At 33.6% G+C, this 20,949-nt stretch overlaps 1 protein-coding gene across 5 annotated transcripts in view; it reads left to right on the forward strand.

The window, feature by feature from the left end:
* The window catches only part of LOC150088569 (kinesin light chain-like), a 376,502-nt gene that overhangs the window by 323,298 nt on the left and 32,255 nt on the right, over positions 1-20,949 (forward strand). The gene's annotated exons all lie outside the window — the stretch shown is intronic.

The following is a 20,949-nucleotide window of genomic DNA, read 5'->3' on the forward strand; positions in this document are numbered from 1 at the left end:
GCGATAATACCGACACCTGGAATTCTGTGGGTTTTAATATTATTATGGTGAAATGTGTTTCTGCTTCCATGAAATCTTCAATCATAAAAAAACATTATAAATAAATTTTCAGAATCTTCTCTTCATTCCTATTTTTTAAGCTTTGTAACTTGTTATTCCTTATCTCACCTGCATATATTGTGTTAGTTGCAATTTGTGTGTGCTGTGTTCTTTGTTATTGATTGCTTATCTTTTTACTGTTTAAAATTTTAACCCCCCCCCAAATGTCAGTGAACAGAAATACTGTATCAACTAGTTAATATGTAGATGTTATAGTACATATTAATTAAGCTATGCTCGTAAGCATAAATTTATTTTTAATTTTTTAATTGGTTAAGTAATAAAGTATAAATTTGTGCTTAATATATCTTTACTTTTATAGCCTGTGGATATTCCTCCTATTTTCACTTATTAGAATTGCTGTTTAATAGAATTAAAATTCAATTCACAAACATGATCACAATGACCAGCGCTTACTACATATTGTATTATGAATGTACTTGACTATGGTGAGTCCATAATTTGATCATACAGAGAATCGATCGTAAGCGGGGGTGTGGTCCACTGTATTTTTAACTATTTACATGAAACTTTGCATAATTGGGGCAGCCGCTTAATTGGGCCAAAATGCACTATCCCAATTAACTGGAATTCACTGTGTGGGGGGGGGGGTAACCCTTGTATAGCACGGTTATTAGGTTCCTGCAAAATGTCGTGTTGTGCGAAACCGTGTTATACGGGACTAAGGAAAAGTACGAAAAGGGGGGGTTACATTCCTAAAGTTAACAAAAATAAATTATTTTGTTAACAAAACTAACAAAAATACACCATTCTAGATTTCATGTATCTTCTGCTCTCTTTAAAAAAATCAGGAATCTGGGTTTGTTTTCTTTTGCTTGATAAATCTGGCGTCTCCGTAGCCAGGTGAGCAGGAGCAGCAGTGCGTAGCACACGCTTCTTGATTAGACCGGGGTTCGAGCCCGTGACCACCAAATACGGGAGATGCGGAAAGGTCAGGGAATGACCACCGCATATCCCCGGAGCAATATGGCCTTAGTTGCTAATGCTCCTAAATAACAAACAAACAAACAAACTTGATAAATCTTTGTGAATTTCATCGTATGGAACTAAGCATTTTTGATGCTCCATTTTGAAATTTGGGCTCCTTTCATTCAAGAATCTGCATTCAAAAAATAAGATTATAATTGCTTGGCTAACTTTATGCCTTCCCGTACATGCTTTTAGTGTAAAATTTGGAAGTTTAGAATTTTCATTTGCAATATCATCATCTGAATTGATTTGATTTTACCTCCAATGCCATTTGCACCAAATCCACTATGCCAACTTCTTTTTCTACCAGCAATTCTTGAACGTCTTCAGTAATCATCTTTTTTATTTTTTAGGAGCATTGGCAACTGAGGCCATGTTACTCTGTGTATATTATCTGTAAATTGTGTGTGGTTCTGCGGTCGATTTTCTGTTTTGCTGGATGAAATACCTGAGTTTCCAGGAGAAAAAACCATGCTACCCTCACCCAAGCCCGACTAATTCAGCCATGTTGTGGCTGAGTTAGACCAATAAAAATTCCTCCCATCATTGATAGGATTCGAACTCAGGTCTTCCCCAGCTGTTGTAGGGGAGGAGGGCAATTCTATCACCTGTACTACCCACAAAGACTTCAGTAGTTTTGTCATCAAACCACCTCCTATCGACATCGCAAGGCACCAATTCCGTTTTCTGCCTGTTCAATCATATTTCCTGAATGAACTGGCTCTGGCCATACATTTTTCCACACACATTTAAAGTTGACGGTTTTACTTTTTTCATCAATAAAGCTATGATTCTGGTACAGGCCACAATTGAGAAATGTTTCCAAGCCTCCATTACTTCAATAGATTCAGAATCAGTTTTTCTCAAAATCCATTGTAAAGATTTTCTGATGAATGAGTTTTAAAGGTTGGATATAATGCCTTGATCTAACGGCTGAATGAAAGAAGTTGTATTAATCCAGCACAACTGTGGCGGTAGAAACATAACTTCAACGTTTGGATGACTTAATTCTTTTGGGTGGCCTGATGTGCTATCCAATAATAGACGTGCGGAAATTTGCCTTTAGCCAGCGGGTGGTTGGTTGGTGGAACAGACTTCCATCCCTTGTAGTGGAGGTTGATAGCCTAAATAAGTTTAAGGCTCAGCTGGACAGGTATTTTGAACGAACAGAGGGGTGAAGTGGGGTTTTTTTTTTTTTTTTTGGCTGATGCTGCATAAGCTTGCTTTCTTGCATCAAATGCCTCTACTAATGTGCTAATGCTAAAACTTTGAAATCTAGATTTTTCACAAGTGCAAGTTCAATAGCACAGAACATAACACGGGAATTTCCCAACAAAATAAAATACAGGTATTTTTAAATTTTTTTTGACTAGTGAGTCAGTAGTGGGGATTCAAAAAGAGTGAAAACGTTGAAAAATTACATCCTACATAATAACAGGGTATTTCCCGCACAAAAGCTCAAAAATACTCTGTTATGCGAGGTTTACCGAAATTCTCTAACCTTGTTAGAACGAAACCGTGTTGTGCGAGGTTTACCGCAATTTATCAATCATGTTAGAGCGAAACCGGTTGTAGAAGTACTGTATTATACGGGGCTGCCTATATATATATTTGCACGCACACCTACAGCTTGCCGGATTTACAATGGAAACTATCTTTTTTGCTTCATTTTGACTCCTTCACCATCTCACATTTGTAAAATATGTTTTGTCTTTCTCACAAAAAATAGTAAAACTTCTGTGTATTATTTTCCTGATGAATTGGCTAACTGGTGTTGTCTAAATTAAAGACATTTACTGTATGTATTATGTATAAAAATTGCTGCTGAATGCAACAAGATGCAATGCAGTGATTTTTATATGTGATATTGAGCGTTTTTAATTTAGACATCAGCTGATCATACCACATGTAATTTATACGTTGACTTGGCATTCTCTCGTTAATGAATTACCCATCAGGTGTTTATATTGTATAAAATATGAAGGACATGCAAAGTATATGTAGCAAATTATCATTTTGGTTGTGTATACAAGGTTAACTAATAATATCCTTCAGTAAAATGCAAACGAAGTACAAGTAATATTTCAGAAGATATATATGGAAAAGGTACGCATTTGTACACTGCTTTGTGTACTGTATGTAGATATTATTTTTATATTTCAGTTGGTGGGAAAAGGATATCAGATAACATGAAACAAATAAGTATAAGAACAATGTGCACTGCATAGAAAGAAATGCAAAAATAGATGTAGCATTTTAAAGGATAAATTTTTTTTATATAAGTATGTTCTTGGTTTACCAATAGTGAAATAGTAAAAAAAATAGGCATGTAGAAAAGCAAAATCAACAGAGATTTTTAATTAAATTACACAGAGAAGGAAAGAAGAGTTTGAGATGAGTTGAAGAATATACTATTTTCAATTTCTACAGATGAGGGTAATCAAAATGATTCCAAACTATAATTTCACTGTGATGACCTTTTCTACTAAAATTCATTGAATCAAAAGCAGTTTGCCCTTAGTGCCAGTTTTGGTAGGCAGCTCTGCAGGATACAACATTGAACACCTGAATAATCTGAAGCATGTGGGAGATCCTTTAAAGAACTGTCTAGCGCATAGTGTTTGATAATGTCTCCTTCCTGTTATGGTAAGCCTAAAAATTGGAATGGATGAGTATTGTAAGAGGAGATTGTACATCTGGTCTGGTGGTAATATAATAGACTGTGAACCTGCAACCTGACTACTTTTTTTTTTTTTTTACCAAAATTGGAATATTTTGAAGAAATTTGCTACTATCTTAAAAAAAAAAAAAAAAAAAGGTAAAATGAAAGATAGATTTAAACACTTTTTAATTAACGGATGCCACTGAAGTTAAAAAGAATTAGAAATCCAAGACATTTTACATTTGTTTAATAATATTCATTCTAGGCTCAAATTTACATTGGAAAGGGAGGATATGGATACAAAGTCATAAAATTTTCTAAATTTCACGCTTACCTGGAACTCGAATAAAATCCAATTTAACATCTATCATTGAAACCCTACAAACACTGGTATGCTTCTACATTATAACAGCTATCACCTTTTCACCCACAAAAGATTGATTATCTTTAATCAATTTCTAAATGCCTACAAATATTCAATGGCGGAAGCTGCTTTGAGCTCAGAAATACAAATATTAACCAGCAGATTCTTAAACAGGGTTTATCCCCGCTTGCTACAGTAACAAGGGGGGGATAAACCGAATTAGGGTACAAGTTAAGGATAGGATACAAAATATTACACCAACCAACAATAGTAATATCAAAAAATACTTTATTTCTGTCCCATATATTGAACAGTGGCACAAACAGCTTAACAGATTCTTTAAAGATACGGAAATTACACACTATACTGAACAATCGCTCAGTCCTTTCCTCGTTCGCAACACAAATTAATGACCTGGTATACAACATTTCTTGCCAGGGTTCGACGCGTTTTCCTTTGAATATCCGTGTTAATCAACATGCAGCCTCAGTTCGTGCTTCTCATTCAGCAGCGTCAGAATTAGTCTTTTATGCAGTTAACAAAAAACATACTTTTTTATTTAACGAGACAAATACTTAGTGTCCAATGTAATTATAAGCAACTATTAATTGCAGAAACCATAGAAATTAAATTACACGAGAATTCTGTTAATGTTCATCGGCCATATCTCATCGCTGTCTCATGGGCAAAGTGCGTGCACGAAAACAAATAATCCCTATTTAAGTTTCATACTCACATTGCCGACTCATGGGCAAAGCGCATGTGCGAAGACAAATAATCCCTATTTAAGTTTCATACTCACCCCTATTCGGTAATTTTCATTCCTGTGATCATGACATACGGTCGAAAGTGTTGTCAGCTTCAGGAAGGAAAATCGTTTTGCAATTTTTTTTTTTCCCTTAAATTCTTTTAATTAATTTTCTTGTTTTTAATTGTATTAAATTGAGTTTTAATTATTTTTTAAATTATTTGTTACTCTAATGTAAGTTTTTCGATTTTTTTCGTTTTAATTTCTTGGGCGTATCATAGGAAGTGTTCTACATACTATATTGAGGTAAACTTCTCTTAGTATTTTACAATTCTTTGCAACAATGTATTGGAAGCAGCGAGTTTTTTTTGCACATTGTGAGAAAAAATGACTGTAACAGTTACCAATGAGATTTCTCATAAATATTAATCTTTGGATGTCAGAAAGGTAATTACAGTTTTCCAGTTTAATTACTACATATCTAATTTCTTTTAATGAAAGGTTAACTGATCATCAGCATTAATAAGTTCAAGGTAACACTTTATGCTATCTTGCGACTTCTGTGAAGGTCACAGAACTGTCCTAGAGAGAGTGCCAAAATAACCAACAATAAATCCTAAATGGCTTTTTTTTTCCTTTTTTTTTTTTAAATTCTTCTCAATAAAAACATTATTTCGAATGTAGGAGTTTCTACACCACCAGTCCCCCAATAGAAAATGTCGATTAACAACGGGAATATTTTTGGGACAATAATCCAAAGGATACCCCATGTACATTATGAAAATGTTTTAGATTTCATTGTGTATTTAACTTTTTTTTTTTTTTTTTTTTTTGTATATGTGAGATGTAACTTTGGACCATTGGTCAAAATTGGAAACATGGTCTCTGATTTTCCACTGCTGAGTGAGTGTAGATTTAACTTTTACTGCCAAAGGAGTTTGTTTTTTGATGCGAAAAGTTAATTTATACCAAAATCTCTAGTTAGATAACCTCTAGATTTTTAATCTGTGTATGCCAAATAAAACCAGTGACCATTCAATGTATATAAAATATATTAGTACTATACTCTTATATATTTTATACAAAAATATCTTGAACCTAACCCTCATTTTCCACTAGGCCTTTAACCTTGCCATTCACTAATTTGCAGTTCATAGACAGCTTTTGGGAATTATATAATTTAATTAGAAGAATGGAGAACTCCGCACTGCATCTGAAATAAGCTGTATTTATACAGCTTATATGGGAGCTTAAAATTATGAATGATAACTGGTACAGATCTAGAATTCAGTTATTAACAGAATTAAAAGTAATGATAAAAGGAATAAAATATGGAAAGGAATTAAGGAAACCATACATTTTCAGATAATTCTCTAGCTTTCTGTCTATGGCATAGGAAATTGTAAAAAGGGTTTGAAGGAGATTTTACCTGAAGGTCCTATTCTCCCTACTAATTCAGAAATCCACGTGCACTTTGTTTCTGTTGTGAATCAACCCACACAATGCCTGTGGTGTGTTGGTTGGGAGGTCTGCTTCTTAGTTGGGTTACCTGCAGTGGGGATGTCAAGCACATCAGTGTTGATTATGACAGACTGGGAAATGTGCTAATGGCCATATCCACTGCTGTGTGGTTGGAAGTGGCAAACTTCAAAGATGGGTGCCAGACATTAAAATAATGAGTGAAAGAGCCAAAAAAATTAAAATTATTATTTTAACAGCATCCAGACTTGTTACCTCTATCTTTATTATGCTTTTGTCTATAGAAATGTGTATTCACAGCTTGCTTTCCATGTTGTGCAGGCAGAAAATCCAGAATAACTCATGGGAGGAAACCCTACTCCCTCCACCTGGAATTGACTAACTGTAGCCTCAACTGAAGAAGACCTCAGAAATTCCTGCAGTTGTCAATGAAAATTAAATCTAGATTTTTTGAAAAGAGTACCAGGAGTGATGTAACTGGCTATCTGAGCTGCTGTGGAGGACTGAGAGAGAGACAAATTATTATTAATGACATTAGGGGGATATGAGAAACAAGCTCCAGTGATAGTTGTGAATATCCAGTAATACGTATTTGACTCTAGAAGTGGTGTTCACACACTGGGGCATTGTCAAGGCCATGTTATGTCAAGGATCTGGGTATATTCTTACCATGTGTATCCAAAAATTTCATTACTCCATACAGCATGTCCCACTACTTTTTCTTACCATTGAATACACCATGAATTGTCAAACTAATAGAGTAAGCTTATCTGCGAAAAGATCTAAACCTCCCAAACATTTCCTAATTCATTTCAAAAATATATGTGGTCTCAATTCTAATCTCAACAATGTCAATTCCACTTGTAGTCTGCCAAACCCCATGTACTTTTTCTGACAGAATCTCAGTTTTCAGTTCATTCAACTACTGCTCATCTCAGTTGCCCAAATTAATTGCTCTATGATTCCTTTCGCCTCAAAGGTGGTTCTTGTGCATATGTCCATTCCGATATTCCCTGTCAGAGACTTGGTAATTTGGAATCTCCTCTTTTCGATCTTCTCTGGCTTAAAATCTCTCTACCTCGTTGTGTCAAATTCATCTGTTGTCTTTGCCGTTCTCCCAATTCCACTAATCACTTGGAGCTCTTTGACTTCCTCTCTTTGCAACTTGACTTTCTCCAGTCCAACTTTCCTAACAGTGAGGTAATTTTCCTTGGTGATTTTAACGTTCACAACTCCAGCTAGCTTCCATTTTCTAGTCACACCGACCCAGCTGGTCGAGATGTCGAGGCTTTTGCAATTACTAATGACCTTGCACAGATTGTTCATTTACCTACACGAGTACCGGACAATCCTAATTGTACAGCCAACACGCTTGATCTTTTTCCCACAAACAACCCTTCTAAGTACACTGTTGAAGTGAGAGGTCCTTTAGGCACTTCAGATCACAACTTGGTGATTGTCTCTTCCCCAATGGAGCCCTTATCTCATGGTTATTCCCAACTTCATGTTGTTTGGCATTACAAGAATGCAAAATGGGATGACCTGCGAGATTTCTTTTCTTCTTTTCCTTGGTTGGATTACTGTTTCAAAACTTCTGATGTCAATGTTTGCTCAGGTCGTGTCAGTGATATTATTCTTGCAGGAATGGAATCCTTTATCTCACACTCCACTGTAAAATCTCGTCCTTTATCTAAACTTTGGTTTTCCAATAAATGTGCTAAGGCTGTTCAAGAGAAGAATGTTGCGTATTGTAATTGGCTTGTTTCTAATTCTTCAGTTTCATTTTCTGCCTACACCAAAGCTCGCAACAATTGTAAAGCAGTTATTAATTAGTCCTAACTTAGAGTTTGAACAAGCTAAGAGTAGAAAACTTGCTTCTTGCCCTAATGGTAGCCAAGCATTCTGGTCTATTGGCTGCAACTTTTGCCCATCTCTGCTCCCACCTCTGTCCAAACCAGATGGTTCTGTTGTCACTTCGGCCAAGGATAAAGCTGACCTGCTAGCATCTCACTTTCTTCCAACTCACATATTAATGATCTTGGTAAAACACCTCCCAGCATTCCCAACACGCTGCATTCAATGCCTCCTATGGTCTTCCATCAAAAGGATGTCAGAAGGATTTTGATGAATCCTGATGGTATTTCTCCAATTGTTCTCAAAACCTGTGCTATTGAACTTACTCCTGTTCCTGTTCTTTGCCGCCTTTTTTCACTTTCTTATTCCAAAGGTGTTTTTCCTTCTGCTTGGAAATTTGCTCATATCCAGCCAGTTCCTAAAAAGGGTGACAAATCCCTCCCATCCAACTATTGTTCCAATTCAATTACTTCTACTCTTTCTAAAGTAATGGAGAAATCAATTAACTGCCAACTCTTAAACTACCTAGAAACCTTCCATCTGATCAACGATCGCCAGTATGGATTCTGTCAGTGTCGATCCACTGGTGATATTCTGGCTTATGTTACCCATTTATGGACTAATTCAATAGAAAAGTTCGGTGAAACACAAGCAGTTGCCCTTGACATCTCAAAGGCTTTCAGTCTTGTTTGGCATAAAGGTCTTCTAAACAAGCTTCCATCTTATGATTTGCCAACTGTTTTTTTTAATTGGTTATCCAGTTTTCTCTCTGATCGCTCACTGAGGGTGATGGTAGATGGCTCTCTGTCTTCTAACTTCTTCACTAATGCTGGTGTCCCCCAAGGTTCAGTTCTTTCCCTCACTCTTTTCCTATTGTATATTAATGACCTTCTTCCATTGACTGAAAATCCTATCTATCGTTTTGCCGATGATAGCACATTCCATTCCACTTTCCATTTTAAGAAACCTTGTTCTGCTCAATCAGCTTCAACTTTTACTTCAGCTTCAACAACAGCTACCGATTCCTTAAATGCCGATCTCCGGATAATTCTCCAGTAGGACAAAGACAACTTAGTTGATTTCAATCCTTCTAAAACTCAGTCTTGTCTTATATCTCACAAAAGGATTCTTCTGCTCCTATGCTTATTTTTGATGACACTTCGATTTCTAGGCAAAATGATGCATCTCTTTTGAGGATTACCCTGACTTCTAATCTCTCTTGGCACAAGCACATTACAAATATTGCTTCCTCTGCATCTAAAAAACTTGGTTTTCTCTTTCGCTCTCAGTGTTACTTTTCTTCCAAACAGCAGTTCACTCTGTACAAATCACAAATCTGCCCTACCATGTAATATTGTTTCCACATCTGGGGTGGTGCCTCCAAAACCTCCATCTGGCTTCTTGATTCTGTTCAGAAGAGGGCAGTTAGGTTAATTAATGATTCATCTCTAACAGAGTCTCTCCACTTGCTGTCTCATAGACGTACTGTTTCTGCTGCATGCCTCTTCTACAGATACTTCCATGGGCACTGTTCTTCTGAATTGGCTTCTATAATTCCCGCTCTCTCTTTCAAAACAGTCCAAACACGTGCTGCCACCAGCCAACATCCATTTACTGTCCAACTTCAAACTCACAGAACCAACTTTTCATCTCCTCGTTTATTCATTCAACTGCCGTGTTTTGGAACAACCTTCCTTCGTACGTATTTCCTGAAAATTAGTCTGCAGAAGTTCAAGTCTAATGTAAACAAATATCTTCTTTCGTCTTCTCAACCTCCAACCCAAGCACAGTACTAAGTACTATAGGTTACAATACCTCTTATGTTTGGGATTTACATAAAAAAAAAATAAAAATTTTGATCTTAAAAGGGGTTTGAACTTCATTTATAAGATAGCTAATGTTATTTTGGACTTTTTTCAAAATGACGAAAAGTAAGAGGATTTTTTTCCTCTCTTGTATGTTTTGTAGCTATCACAGTTTAATTCATAGCCATCTACCGAAGTAGTTAAGTTGGCATCGTTTTAATTATATCTCATATCGTGAATACCTTCACAACGAGTTGCCATGATATTGTACTACCTTGAATAAGTAACGCTTCACCAGTGGAGAAGACTGATGTTACTTATTCTCGGCGGATACCACCACCCATACAGCACCATTCCGAAGCTTATTGGCTTCTCTTCAGTGCGTGGATAGGTACCTGTTATAATAGTGAGTTATACTTCATAACTCATAACAATTTTGAAGTTCTAATTTCATATAGCACATGGTAGCTCAGCATTTTATTAGTTAACTGGAGAGACTGCTTTATCTGATGAGGAACCACTAAACACTGAAACGGTCTTCATAACTCATTATTTTCAATATCCTGTATATTTCTTGATTGATTTAAAAATAATTTGTTTGTAATTGGTGCAATACCAAGCAAGCCCTGAAGGGCAAACTTGTGGTTAACACATGGTTTGATTTTCTGGGAGCATTAAAACTATTGCATTAAAGTTCTGCTAGCCATGTAAACACAGTAGAGGACAAGATACTCTTCTACTTACCATCAGAGGGGTTTTTTTAATGTGGCAGCAACCATCCTCATAGTTCTTGCTCAACTGTTGACTGTTTTGTGCAGATCTGTGCTACCATTATTACTTACTACCCTGACTTCGTTCCAAGTGATTACGTCACAGTCTACTTTGAGATATTAGGAAGAAGACACTTCCACTCCAGAAATGTGAAAAACCAGTGTATGAGTGACTCAATAAGCAATCAAAAGAAATTATTTTCTTATTAAACAGGCATTATTTTCATATTGGAAGATATATTGCCTGGGGAGGAGACCGTATCGAAAAATGAGTTTACTTAAATAAAGAATTGTTTATTTAATTTTGCTGTTTTCATCTGTTATAAATAATTGTTATAAATGTAATAAGAGGGCATTCACAAAGTTATCTACCTGGGTGATAAAAAAAAAAATGTAGCCTATTTCTCTTTCCCCCCTCCCTCAATATATAGGTCCCTTTGTCCAGTATATGTCCTCCATTTTGAGGTCAAAGAGGAAATTCCTGAAAAAAAAAGAAGTCTTTGTTCTGGTCTCTAAAAAGCCATTTACAGTTTCCTTGAGATTCTCTTCACTTTAAAATTGATGTCCATCCAGGTATCTTTTTAGATTTCTGAAGAGGAAATCACTGAGGACCAGGTAGGGTGTGTGTGGTTCAACTCCTGAAATCTTTCAGAGTATCATTTGCTTTATGTGAGACTCGTGTTCATAATTTCTCCTCTGTCGCTTTATGATCTTACATTTTTGAGAACAGCAGCACAGACATTTCCAGTGATTGTTTTCTTATATGGCATGTAGTCATTCAAAAGAACTCCTTCCATATCCCAAAAAATGGCGATCATGATCTTTCTAGCAGAGGGCTGAGTCATGAATCTTTTGGACAGTAGTGACCTATGGTGTTTCCATTGTAAGGATCCCTGTTTTGTTTCCAGATCCCAGTGATGAAAAGTGGATAAATCCACTTTTCATTATTGGTTACAATTCTTGAAAGAAACTCTTTGAATCTGCTTAATTCATGTGTAAATTTTCTTACAGTTTTGAGTCCTGCACTATTTCTGAAGAGATGTGAGCATTCTTAGCACCCAGAAAGAACTGACCTTTGTCATGGTCAAGTGTTTGCTGAGATTGGTCAATGTCAATTACTCGGAAATTCTTGACCCATTTGGTATTTAGAAGTTTTAATTTCTAAATTAAAGCTAATCCATATACAGCTTTTGTCCTCTGTCCTCATGAATAATTCTTTTGGTCCATTATTTCCTTCTTTTGTCAGAAATTTGATGATGGGCTGATGCCCCAGTTTCATGACATTCATGTTTTCCTTTGGAGTTGATATCACTAAATTGGAGAATCATGTTATCATTAAATTTCTGATGAATGAAAAGAACAGAAAAGAAAAGTTATGCATGAAAGCACTGTATATGGTTACCAGCTGAAGGGATATTTAAATCCCTTCTATTCCTTTTGTACTTTGCTGTATTGTGCTGGACCTGCACAAATAGGTACAGAAATTTATGAGAGAGAATGGATGAGACTACAGTTTTTATATATGTAAAGCATATTTATAGTCATGGTAGATAACTTATTGACCCCCCCCCCCCCGTACAATGTAAAATAACATCTGTTGACATCTTGTCTAAAGAAGCAGATTAATATATATGGGATGCATTAATAAAAAAATCACACTAGAATTTGTTAATTAATGGCAAATGACAAATTCTGTTTCGTACATTACGATGGCTGTGATAATTTTTTTTGTAAAAATATTCTAAATTTTAATTTCTCTACTCATGATTTAACCATATGGTTTGGGAGGTAAGTTTTGAGAAAAATTATATTTTGCTATATTATAGAAATGTTACATATTATTCGAAACTTTTAAGTTTATGTCACTAATTGCCTTTACTGAAGTAAAGACACTTAGATTTGAGTGTAAATTGTTAGTTTATTGTGTACTGGAATTCTGAAAATACCAAAGAGTAAAAATAAGTTAACCCTGCACTCAGCTACTAAGCAACCTAGCTCTATTTTTTGATGTTTCAAATCGAATATTTAGTGTTCATTTTCAAGTCTTGATAGCAGCCTGCCTATCTAGCATAGCTTTTGTGCCTACTTCTTTTTGCTCTTTATTGTAATTAGCAATCCAGTACACAATTAACTGACAATTTAAGCTCGAAGATCTACATGGAGTTATGTGTTTTTACCTTGTAAAATACTTAGTGTCATTTTTCATATACTATATTGTAATTACAATCACACACATGCCTTTTATAACAAATAAATCAGTTCAAGCTGAAGAGATTTCTTTTGGATTTTACCCTTTCCAGATCTAAACCTCTTAGATTTTTTCTTGTGGGGCTATGCTAAAGACAGTTTCCGTGCAAATAAACCAATGATCAACTCTGAACTGAAGAAAAATGTGGAACAGTTCAGACAGTACCTGAGGATAGGTGTATATGACTAATTTGAATGTTTTAAAAAAATTATCACCTAGAAAAAGAGTACATTGTTTTTATTGGTTTGTCAGTGTATGAATTGAAACCCTAAGCTATGGAAGTATTGACAAGAACCGAATGAGCTAATCTCAGACTTTTGTTATCCATCATCAGTTGGCTTTGTATGCTCATGTGAAGAAAGTTTCAATTTTTAAAGATAAACTCAAGCTCCTACAATGCATGTTTAATATGTGCATTGAGAATTTTACTTATTTCAACTGCTATATAGATTAAAGATTGGCAGTAATTTTGCATTGAAAATGTAGTCTTGTAAGGTTTTCCAAAACTACTCGATAGCTGTAGTTCCATATCATAGTAACTTGTAGCTGGAGTTTAATTTCATTAAACTTCATTAATATCATTAATATTGTACCAGGATCAATTTGAGGATTGTGAGAAGAAGAAAATACGTGGTGGAGTAATTTATATGGAGACTGAATTGGTGATAATATGCTCTGTGTTTACTGTTGATCCAAATTTAACAGTAGTACTTATGTAATAAGCATTGCACTTTTGTTGACACTGAATTAAATATATGTTGTTTTCATAAATTTCCTTATAACCATTAAAATGTGCATCTGTATGACAAAAATATAAGAATGATATGATTACTAGAGATGTTTTTAAGCTGTTATGTCATTGAATGTATGTATTCTGTGAAAAGGACTGTTTTAGCTAACTAAAACAGTTAACTTGATATCCATAGAATGCTGTGACTATTGAATAGTTCTGGCAGAACTCACAAGCCAATATTCTCAACGTGCAACTACCTACTAATCTTTCATTTATGTGACAGTTGAAAATGTCAAAATTATTTACACTCTCATTAAACTTGCATCAAGGGGTCTGGAGTTCACCTATAAAAATCAGACTTTCTTCTCATGAGCATACTGGACTGAGTGATGACATATAACAGAAGTCTAAAGTTGGTTCTTCTCTTCATTTCCATAACTTATCGTTTAAGTTCACAAACAAACAAAAAAAAAAAAAGTGCACTCTTTTTCTTAATGATCATTTTTAAAACATAGGTTTTGATTTTTTTTTTTCTTATTTTAATTTATCTACCCATGATTTAACCAATATGGATTGGGAGGTAAGTTTTGAGAGAAATTAAGCTTTATTGTAATATGGAAACATTTTTACTTCAGGATTTGTTGCATGTGCAGACCCACATTCTAGAAATTAGAAATGACAAATAAGCCTAAACCTGTGTTGGAGTTAAAAGCATAATAAATATATTTATTTATTCACTAAAAAATACAAAATAGAGACCAGCGCTCATTGAACGTGTATTGAAGATGATATCAGTCAGTGTATATTTTATAGTAGGCATATATAGTATATAGGCATATAATACAGTAGGCATATATCACATAATCTGTATAATTAATTAATATTTATTTGAAGAACAAAGCAAAATAGCACTACCCCTAAAGATATGAAATCGTAATACTAATACTATCAGTCCGTTTGGCATTGATGATTATATTTGACCACTGATTTTCATGGACTGACACCATGAGTGGAGTTCAGCAGGGGCTCGGGTTGGGCCCCTTACTATTTTTAATATTTAGTAATGATGTTTATGTTGATATTTCAAATTTGATATCTGAGTTTTCTGACGTTAAAAAAGTTGAGCTAGCTGAATGACAATAATCAGGGGAAGGTGTTTAAAGAAGAGCTAGATAAACTAAGTAAATGGGCTGCAGTTTAACATTGATAAACTGCAGCTGTCACTGGATGTGGGCAGCAGTAATCCCAGAATAACATACCATTTTGGTATGTTATTCTGGGATTACTCTTAGCACTCTTATTATTTTTAATTTTAATTAATGATAATTTTTATGTCAATTTGCTGATATTAAAGCAAACAAGAGACATTGTAGAAACATTGTGTTTGTAGGAACACAATGTTTCTACAAACAAGGCTTAGACAAATTTATAGAAGGGGTTTTAAAATATATAAAATAAACTAATGATATTAATGAAAGGTTCTGCTCTGAGTCATAATAATTTCAAGTTAAATTTATCAACTGAGTCATCAATAGATTAATCAGAGGTAGTACACTCAATGCTTTTAAAGAAGAAAAGGCTTGGGGATTGTAGTATAGTCTGGCATAGGGTTCTTCCAATGTTTTAATAAATAAATGAATGAGTGTTCTTTATTTAACATGCTGAAAAAAAAAATAAATACAAATGATAGGTACAAGAAACCTCACAGCATTATGTCAGGGGCAGATTCTGTTTATACTTCAGCACAGCCACATAGGTCAGAGGAGTTTACAACTAATAATTTTAATAATGAATACAATTATTAGCCATGTTTAGCATTAATACAGGCTTGAAACCTGGTTAACCTAGACACGTGTACTACTACTGCATTATTGCATTTGACCTACCTGCTATATAAAGAAGCTAAGATGGTATGTGTGGGTATCATTGGTGATATACAGGAATTTTGCTATTTGTGATAAATAATTATCCTGCAGTGCAAATATTGATTTGCACAGCATGATGCATTTGATGAACTCACTTCAGAAAGGATACCTACTTGTTTTGAAAAGATATAAAGGACAACAAGACTAGTTGTGACTGCAAAGAGACACAAGTAGAGCTAGAGTTCTAAACTATGGATTTTTGTTGGGATTTCATTAAGGTGTAAGGCCTTAAAAGGGTTGCACATATCATACTTATTAATGGGCATATTTTCACTTTCTAAGATGATGATAACAAAGGGACATAGGTTGGAATGAAAAGAATGGTAACTGAAGACCGGATGGTAAGTAAACTTTCCTTTAGTCCAGTGGTGTCCAACCTACGGCCTGTGGGCCAGATACAGCCTGGGGATAATTTTTATACGGCTCGCGCGGAAAGTGAACTAAATCAGCATTTAAAATTTTGTAAATTATCAACCAAAATTTTCTCATTAAATGTTAAGTTTTGTTCAATAAATGTATTATTGTACTTAATAAAGTTTTCAAATATTTTCAATTTTACATGTATCATTATATTTATTTATTCACCTTAAAATTGAAAAGCAGTGATCCTTTTCAGGTTGTAAATTTTCTAAAGTGAGCATTTAAAAGCAAAAGTAAAGTATTTTTTTAAAAAACAAAAGTAAGTCATATTTTTATAATTTTAATAAAATCTAAAAAATAAATCACTGGCATAGATTTGTTGTACATTAAGTGTTGGGAATTTGCATTTTTTTATATATAGCCTGAAAATAAAAAAACATTAACATGAAAATAGAAAATTCCTTTTACATGTAACAAGATATGGAAAATGTAACACACAAATTTTTCTCAAATCAACTTTTAACTGTCTTATGGCTACTTTGGCAGGGTCTGGTAACAAAGTTGATAAAAAAAGAGTTGACTACCAATGCCACATTGAGTTGTGAGTTAGAGTTAAAAATCCCAAATTTTCTCGAATCACTCAGTGTGGCCTGCGAAACAAATCTACTTTTGAATGTGGCCCCTGTATAGGAAAGGGTTGGACACCACTGCTTCAGTCAGAGAATAATCAGCTATTGTAAAAAGTTACCTAACTAGTCTTGTAAAGTCTGAGAGCATTAGGAAAATATTTTATTTTATTTTTTAACATCAGTTGCTACATAATTTCTGCCATTTTGAGAGAGGGAGAGAGAGAATTAGCTCTCTAGACCTGTGTACATAGAAGTGGAAAACCTAGTTACTTGGCTGAGTTGTATGTTTCTAATGTAACGTAACTATTAAAAGGTATGCTGACATATGGGTTGATAAAACTGGAATAATAAATACTTTCCTGTATGAAAAGGGATCTTACTGTAATAAATGACAGGTTAAAAACAAAACACTGTGAAGACTAGAGTAACAAACCAAACACAGATGTGTGTGTGTGGAGTATATGATTAACTGAAAATAGTGGGGGACAGCTTTTGGGTGGGATAAAATTATTGTATTTTCTTGCAATTTGAGTGACTGGGTTTTCACACTTGTTTAGTGATGCAAAAAAAAAAAGCAGCAACAGATAATATCATTATTGTAATGAAACTGATATAACATGCATTACAGAAAGAGTTGAAGAAAAATTTATTAATTTATAATTTAAAAATATCTGTAATTACCTGCATGTCAGTGACCTTTTTTGTCAGAGTGTGAATTTTATTTAATGATTCAAATTAGGCTATTGTAATGGTTTGATATCTGAGTTTTCTGACGTTAAAAAAGTTGAGCTAGCTGAATGACAATAATCAGGGGAAGGTGTTTCAAGAAGAATCATTATTGTAATGAAATTAATAAATTAATAAATGAAATTAAGAAATTAATGAAAGTAATAAATTAATTAAAGACTTAGTTTATTACAGCATGCATAGTGTTATTTTCTTTGTAATTATTTTAGTATATATTTTAAAATTATAATGTGCAGCTGCAGCTTTTAATATTTATTTTTTATAGTAAAATTTTTAAAATAGATTTGGCTAAGTGTTTATTGAAAATTTTGTCCTGAAAACAGCCAATTATAATTTAAAAATCTATTGAAAGTTGTTAGATTATAATCTAATTTATCATTCAATTTCTTAAACAGTATCAGTACTACTAAATTGTCAGTGATGCTTAAGTTCTCTACATTATGATCATGAACATCATATAATTTTCACATCTTCTCTGTTGCTCAACATAACTTGCATAATTTTTCCACTGGTCTAGAATTGCTTTCAGAATTGTTACTTTTAACACTAACAAGCAACATTAACAAGGCGAAACAAGTTGCTTTGCCTTGTCAAATTTGAATGTTGGTTTTCTGCAGCCACATTTCTTTTTATATGATTGTACATCTCAGTAGGATCTGACTACACCATCTCATTTATAGTGATATGGAGGAAGACAATATGTTATAGCCTTCACTGGGTATTAAAGGCATCAATTAAAAAAAATAATAATTCTTTTAACACAATTAACAGTCTATAAATTTCATCTTTTACATTAATAGCATTCCAGACAAGTTCTTCCCAGCTTAACCAGTCTTGAATCTCACATATTATCTGTGACTGGGGTTGAGCTTTTTTCAACTTTTATGGAACTGTAGAGCACTATACATAATTCTACTGTGGGAAGATATATTTGACAAAAGCTTGGTTTTGAACCAGTGTTCAAAATTATCACCTTCCATCTTCTCTTATTAATGTTATAATATTCTTTGAATGAAATATATCAAATGCACCTACAAGTCCACCTTTGTTTCCTGCATAAATTATTCTTAATCTGCAGTCTTTTCCAGAACATGCTTTCAAATAAAATAGTACGATTAAATGAAAACGCTTGCTGAGTACTTTGAACTGCAGAATTTTCCACCATTGTTTCTGTATGCCCTGCATTTATCCATGTTTCATCCAGCTAGTTTGCTAGGATTCCTTCTCTCTCAGTTTTAATAGCCCTTAAATACTTTCTTCTCCAAATGTATGTGTTATCATGATTTATCTATCAGTGCAATTTCCTATCAACATTTGTGATAGACAAAGCCCTTGTCATTAAATAAATGCTGAAATGGTCTTAAAATAAAATTAAATAAGTTACAAATCTTTCAATGCATAAATAAGAGACAAGGATTTTCTGGTGAATATGTGACATACCAAACTCGTTGCATCTTTTTAACCTGTTGCATATCCCAACAGTTGCTTCTTGTTTACATAAGGAAGGAAAATGTGAACCATTTGTTTTGAATTTTTGTTTTAAGTTTAAAAATTGTTATTGATAGTACACCTGTTAATCCACTTACCATAGTGACTACTGACCTGATAGATTTTAAGTGATTTTGAAATTGAAATTTAAAGTAAACATTAAAGGTGACCTGTCATATTTGACTGTTCAAATTTTTCCACTTGTGGATAACCAAGATGCCATGATGAAATCAAATACTGTTTACCATGGTTGGTTTAAACACACATACTTTAATATTTAAATTACATAAAATATTACATTTAAAAATTGTGTAACAATTTTTGCAATGTACTGTTTATATTGGATAATAAATCCCTTCACGGTGCATAATTTTTAACCCTGTCATTGATTATTATATCTTTTTTAGTATTATCATTGTAGTAAATAATGAGCTCAAAGACTTCAAATTGTTCTAATTACATAGATTGGAATATTTTTTGTTTTTATTAAGAAATTTTATTTCTAGTAATTGGCTATAACTAATTTAAAACCCTATGAATGTAACAGTATAGCATAATACATATAATGTAAACTTGATGTTGTAATACATATTATTGCACTTAGTTATCTATCAGTTTAGTGTAGTATTCTCAAATTAAATTGAATGGAAATCATATAATAATTTTGGTATAGATACAGTATTTGCAATACTATATCTACACCAAATCACCGATTCTAAAAGCTCTATGAATATTGATGACTACGTGATAAAGTTAAATTATTAAAACATGTTAAATAGTGCAATAAATTATAGTTTATAAACCTCTGCTGATATTGATTACACTACACTGCTAAAGCTACACAGAAGCTTCCAGTATCTGTTGTATCAATACGAAAACAGTGGCAAATACAAAAACAAATAATTCAACACTCCTATCTATACAATGTCGGCAGAAGTAGGCTGTGGTTTTATATGCAGTTACTAAGGCCAAGTAAAGATTAAATATACCAAATTAATCAGAAAATCACAAAAAAAATACTACAATTAAATTTAAATCAAAAGTTAGAGAAAAACAATTTCAAATCAATAAATAAAATTCCACTCAGGGCTTATGAAACACGTGCAGCTCTCCTAGCTTCAGCAGCAGAACATCATGTATGTATAAGTGTGTTCACAGGCTGAAAAATCCAAAATTACTCACTGGAAAACCCATTCAACCTGCTTGCTTGAGATGGGCAAACTATGACAGAAAAGTGGCAAAACCACTATACTGTCACTCACAGAACACTGCTTCCTCACTGTTGGTCCATTTTCAAACTGAAATTTCTCAACTTTTCAAAGGCAAATTTTTATGATGACTTTTATTACGATTGTGTTTCTGAATAACACTTGATTTTTTTAATTGCTTGAACTAAATATAAAAATAAGCTAACCTGTGTGATTAAGCCCTTCAAAGTATTTATTTAATGCAGTTTAAAACACCATACCTACCTACTATGAATACTATACTAACTACTTACTAGACATAAGATATGTTTGCACGAAAATTAATAATAACAAATCTCTGTGAATATTAATTTCACTTATCACAATTTAGTATGTTAATTAAGTGGGAAAAAAAGTTAATTTTCCAAACACTTCTGTTTTCAAGAGCTCAATTTCAGTAGCTTCACTGTAAAGCCTCAGCCACTAGGCCTGCTAACTTAATATTGTTACCATCTGTTATGTACAGTCATTTCATTTCAGTAGTGTAGTGCAAAGCTAATTAACATCTTTCTGTAAAATGCCAAAGAAATATGAAATTTCAGAAGACAAAAGATTTTCCATGCATTATTACATTGTCACCTGCATTGTTAAAAAATGTTTCCCCATGGTGAAATTGCATGGATAGGGAAAAGAAGAGGTATTTGATGGCACTAAAAAATGGACCATTTTCGCTTGCTATAAATGGCAATAAACAAAGTAATTCCAATGCAGTATATCTGATTGTGGTCCTCTTGTAATAAAAAAATAATAATAATAAAAAAAATCATTAAATACAAAGCTGCATGCTCTCAGTGCCAGCAT

The sequence above is a fragment of the Mastigoproctus giganteus genome, chromosome 3, assembly GCF_048544385.1.
Source record: "Mastigoproctus giganteus isolate SK-2022 chromosome 3, ASM4854438v1, whole genome shotgun sequence".
Classification (NCBI taxonomy): Eukaryota; Metazoa; Arthropoda; class Arachnida; order Uropygi; family Thelyphonidae; genus Mastigoproctus; species Mastigoproctus giganteus.